Genomic DNA, 6,000 nt, shown 5'->3' with positions numbered 1-6,000 from the left:
AGGGGGGAGGGGAAGAGAAGCAAATGGTCATTTCTCCTGTGTCCCTGACCAGGAATTGAAACTGGGACCTTCACATGCTAGTTGATGCTCTGCCACTGAGCCAACAGGCCAGGGCTGAAAAGAGAGATCTTGTACACAACATCATTGTGTAAACCATCTAGTACTTAATATTAGATTCCTAGAAATAAAATGTTGGCTTAAAATTATGTTCCTTTAAACAAAAACAAAAAAATTGTTTTTTTTTAGCTGTGGCTGGTTAGCTCAGTCAGTTAGAGCATTGTCCTGAAATGCCAAGGTTGTTGGTTTGTTCCTGGTAAGGGCACATTCTGAAAGCAACCAATGAATGCACAACTAAGTAGAATAACAAATGGATGCTTCTCTCTCCCCTTTTCCTCTGTCTCTCTAAAATTAAGCAACTTAAAAAAAAAAAAAAGCCTGACCTGTGGTGGCGCAGTGGATAAAGCGTCAACCTGGAAACGCTGAGGTTGCTGGTTCAAAATCCAGGGCTTGCCTGGTCAAGGCACATATGGGAGTTGATGCTTCCTGCTCCTCCCCCCTTCTCTCTCTCTCTCCCCTCTCTATAATGAATAAATAAAATCTTTTAAAAAAAATGTTCATTTAAATGAGATTCTGCCAAATGGCCTTCTAAAACCATCTTGCTAATTTACCAGGTCCCCAGAATCCTTGCCAAAATTAAAAAAAAATGTGGCGAACATTAAATAAAATTACTTTGATTAGATTTGCCTTTCTCCAATTTCTAAGATGGAATACTTTAATGGTTATTGGTCACTTATTTCTTCAGTGAAATACTGTCCCTACCTTTTGCCGGTTTCCCCTCTATAGGCTTGTCATAGTGATTATAAATGATCTTCAAACACCTGACTGGTGGTGGCACAGTGGATAGAGCGTCCACTTTGGAACTCTGGTTCAAAACCCTGAGGTTGCAGCTTGAGCTCTGGGTCACCAGCTTGAGTGTGGGGTTGCTGGCTTGAGTATAGGATCATCGACATGATCCCATGGTCGCTGGCTTGAGCCTAAAGATTGTTGGCTTAGCTTGAGCCCGCCAGTCAAGGAACATATGAGAAGCAAACAATGAACAACTAAAAGTGACACAACTACACTGCTCACAAAAATTAGGTGATCAGGGAACGTGCAGATACTCTAGTACTTTCAGTCTGGTATAGTGCATTTTCATCAATGAAATTAAAGTTGGTTTTGCATCTTATTTGCATAATTGAATAACTTTCTTTGACTTGTTCTAATGTTCTTTTTTTTTTTTTTTTTTTTTTTTTTTTTTTTTTTTTTTCATTTTTCTGAAACTGGAAACAGGGAGAGACAGTCAGACAGACTCCCGCATGCACCCGACCGGGATCCACCCGGCACGCCCACCATGGGGCGACGCTCTGCCCACCAGGGGGCGATGCTCTGCCCATCCTGGGCGTCGCCATGTTGCGACCAGAGCCACTCTAGCACCTGGGGCAGCGGCCAAGGAGCCATCCCCAGTGCCCGGGCCATCTTTGCTCCAATGGAGCCTTGGCTGCGGGAGGGGAAGAGAGAGACAGAGAGGAAAGCGCAGCGGAGGGGTGGAGAAGCAAATGGGCGCTTCTCCTGTGTGCCCTGGCCGGGAATCAAACCCGGGTCCTCCGCACGCTAGGCCGACGCTCTACCGCTGAGCCAACCGGCCAGGGCTGTTCTAATGTTCTTAATAAAAAAAGCCAAATGCTTTTTTATCACTTCATATTCATTTTGAAATATCCTCTAATTTTTGTGAACAGTAGATGAATTAATGCACCTTGTCTCTCTCCCTTCCTATCACCAAAAAAAAACAAACTTGGTTAAGTATGTTGTAAATATTTTCTAGTATGTTACTTCTCTTTTAACCCAATAGTATCTTTGATCTATGTAACTTTATTTTATTTTTAAAATTTTATTTATTCATTTTTAGAGAGGAGAGAGAGAGACAGAGAGAGAGAGAAGGGGGGAGGAGCTGGAAGCATCAACTCCCATATGTGCCTTGACCAGGCAAGCCCAGGGTTTTGAACCGGCGACCTCAGCATTTCCAGGTCGATGCTTTATCCACTGCGCCACCACAGGTCAGGCCTGATCTATGTAATTTTATTTTATTTTATTTTAATTATTATTTTTTTTGTATTTTTCTGAAGCTGGAAACGGGGAGAGACAGTCCAACACACTCCCGCATGCGCCCGACCGGGATCCACCCAGCACGCCCACCAGGGGGCGATGCTCTGCCCCTCTGGGGCGTTGCTCTGTTGCGACCAGAGCCATTCCAGCGCCTGGGGCAGAGGCCAAGGAGCCATCCCCAGTGCCTGGGCCATCTTTGCTCCAATGGAGCCTTGCTGCAGGAGGGGAAGAGAGAGACAGAGAGGAAGGAGAGGGGGAGGGGTGGAGAAGCAGATGGGCGCTTCTCCTGTGTGCCCTGGCCGGGAATCGAACCCGGGACTTCTGCACGCCAGGCCGATGCTCTACCACTGAGCCAACCGGCCAGGGCCAGATCTATGTAATTTTATTATTATTATTATTATTTTTAGAGAGGAGAGAGAGAGGGAGAGAGACAGACAGAGAGGGAGAGAGAGGAGAGAGAGACAAAGAAGGGGGGAGGAGCTGGAAGCATCAACTCCCATATGTGCCTTGACCAGGCAAGCCCAGGGTTTCGAACTGGCAACCTCAGCATTTCCAGGTCAACACTTTATCCACTGCGCCACCACAGGTCAGGCTGTAATTTTAAATGTAAGATTAAACATTTTATTTGTAGCTTCTAGATTTTTTCGTATCGTACTTCGATTTCCCCCTATCATTAGGTAAGAATTTGATTAATGAACTTTTTTTTTTCTATGAGTGGGCCAGGAACTACCTGCATCTGGTAATCAATAGCTAGATAGAGTTATTGAAATTGTTTCTCAGTGGCACTACCCACATTTCAGATCCTCAATAGCTCTATGTGGCTGGTAGCTACTCTATCAGACGATAGATTTCTTTCCTCACAAAAACTCACATTGTAAAGCACTGATATCTCAGCAGGACCAAATGATTCAGAATCTGCATTTTAGATCTAAAACAGTGGTTGTCATACTTAAAATCAGAACACCTAGTGAACCTGACTAGTTGTGGCACAGTATGATAGAGCATCGACCTGGGACACTGAGGTCCCCAGTTCAAAACCTCGAGTACAGGCTTGAGTGCAGGCTTGCCAGCCTGAGCATGGGAATCACTGACATGATCCGAAGGTCGCTGGCCTGAGCAAGGTGTCACAGGCTCAGTTGGAGCCCCCGGGTCATGGCATGTATGAGAAGCAATCAATAACTAAAGTGAAGCAACGAGTTGATGCTTCTCATCTTTCTCCTCCCTCTCTCTCAAATTAATAATAAAAAAAAAAAATCACCTAGAGCAGCGGTTCTCAACCTGTGGGTCGCGACCCACAGGTTGAGAACCGCTGACCTAGAGTTTTAGACAGATCACTGGACTCTACCAAAGTTTCTGATTGAGTAGGCCTGTTTTGGGGGGCCTAGAATTTATATTTCTAACCATTTCATATGTGGGACTGATGCTGCTAGTCTGGGGACCACACTTCAATCAGATCTCAAGTATCAGTTAAATTGCAAATTCCTGGGCCCCACATGCACCTAATGCCTCTTAGGGTTAAGACCTAGGAATCCACATCATCAGAGACCATGATTTTCATCCAGAACCACTGGGTTCAGCCTGACCAGGCGGTTGCGCAGTGGATAGAGCGTCACACTGGGATGCGTAAGACCCAGGTTTGAGACCCCGAGGTCACCAGCTTGAGCGCAGGCTCATCTGGCTTGAGCAAAAAAGCTCACCAGCTTGGACCCAAGGTTGCTGGCTCAAGCAAGGGGTTACTCAGTCTGCTGAAGGCCCGCGGTCAAGGCACATATGAAAAAGCAATCAATGAACAACTAAGGTGTTGCAAAACGCAACGAAAAACTAATGATTGATGCTTCTTATCTCTCCGTTCCTGTCTGTCCTGTCTATCCATTTCTGAAAAAAAGAAAAAAAAAAAAAGAAAAAAACCCCCAACAGAACCACTGGGTTCAAAATGAGCCAGAGGGCTAGAGATAGGGAACTAGACCTAAGAGGCTAATTAATTGTGAGAAAAGAACAATGGTCGAGGAACAGGTATACTCTTTTTTTTTTGTATTGATATTTTTCTGAAGTTGGAAACGGGGAGGCAGTCAGACAGACTCCCGCATGCGCCTGACCAGGATCCACCTGGCACGCCCACCAGGGGGCGATGCTCTACCCATCTGGGGCATCACTCTGTTGCAACCAGAGCCATTCTAGTGCCTGAGGCAGAGGCCACAGAGCCATCCTCACACGCGGGCCAACTTTGCTCCAATGGAGCCTTGGCTGCAGGAGGGGAAGAGCGACAAGAGGAAGGAGAGGGGGAGGGGTGGAGAAACAGATGGGCGTTTCTCCCGTGTGCCCTGGCCAGAAATCGAACTCAGGACTCCTGCATGCCAGGCTGACGCTTTACCATTGAGCCACCAGCCAGGGCCACATACTCTTCATGGAAGCTGTTAGTGTAGGGGAAGCAGCTTTCTAGTTCCCTCCTGAATTTAGGATTATTATGATACAGTCAAGGAAGTGTTGCTAAATACAGTATGGAAGTGAAGGTCACTGATTTGAGGCTAAGAAATTTATGCTAGAGTTCTAGATAGGTTCTTCACATAAACAATGAAATTATTTATGCTGACAATATAACTTGTAAGCAAGTTACGTGATTTGGTTTTCACTTTGGTAAAGACTGTTAAGTATTAAAAAAGCAAAGCAAGACAGGCCAAATCTTATTTGACCAGCTACGTATTTCTGGAATACGCCTCTCCAGATCTGCCAGTGCCTAAGTTTACCTCTTTACTAAACTTTTGCTACTTGAATTGCTGCACTAACTTGTTTCCTTGCCTCCAGACCTACTCACCAAACATTACCCACAGATATTCCTGAAATATTTACTGAATTTTTGCGTCGTGTTATCCTAAGGGGTAGAGATTTAATGGTGATGATATACATTCTTCTCTGTTTTGGTAGGAATATTAGTTTTTTGTTGCGACACCTTAGTTGTTCATTGATTGCTTTCTCATATGTGCCTTGACCGTGGGCCTTCAGCAGACCAAGTAACCCCTTGCTTGAGCCAACGACCTTGGGTCCAAGCTGGTGAGCTTTGCTCAAGCCAGATGAGCCCGTGCTCAAGCTGGTGACCTTGGGGTCTTGAACCCGGGTCCTCCACATCCCAGTCTGATGCTCTATCCACTGCGCCACCGCCTGGTCAGGCTGAAAAAGAACCTTTGAAAGACAGATGGAATTAGAAATCCATCCAGCTATACCTGAATTTGCTATAGTCCAATGGCTGGCAGTAAGCCAAGGGTCCTTAATGAAACTTTTAATTTCCAGATCCAACTGAGTTTTTTGGCTCTAGCTCAGTGTATAAAGTATTGTGCCAGCATGCCAGAGGTCACGGGTTCAACCCCTGGTAACAGAAAAAGCAGTCAATGAATACACAGATAAATGGAACTAAGTGAAATGAGGTGATGCTTCTCTCTCCCTCCTCCCCAAACCAATGGGGAATAAATTTTTTTCAATTACAAAACTGGGGAGATCTCAGCAGGCCAAGGATGTCAGATCTCACTCTCACCCTAGTCCTTGGATCCTCCCCTGAAGCCCTTCAATAAAATGATTTGATCCCTAACCCCAAAATAGTTTTCAAAGAAAAACAAACTAAAAATTGATTTTTCAGCTTTTAAAGTTTTCCTCTGAAGACCTGTGGCAGCACAGTGGATAAAGTATTGACTTGGAACTCTGCGCTTGCAGGTTTGAAACCTCGGGCTTGCCCCATTAAGGCACATATGAGAAGCGACTACTTTGAGTTGATGCTTCCTTGTCTTCTCCCCTGCCTTTCTCTCTTCCCTCTTGAAAATCCTTGAAAATCAAAAAAATCTTTTAAAAAAATTTTCCTCTGAAGCTAAG

Source organism: Saccopteryx bilineata, chromosome 2 (assembly GCF_036850765.1).
Source record: "Saccopteryx bilineata isolate mSacBil1 chromosome 2, mSacBil1_pri_phased_curated, whole genome shotgun sequence".
In the NCBI taxonomy this organism is placed as follows: domain Eukaryota; kingdom Metazoa; phylum Chordata; class Mammalia; order Chiroptera; family Emballonuridae; genus Saccopteryx; species Saccopteryx bilineata.
This window is presented reverse-complemented; position numbering follows the sequence as displayed.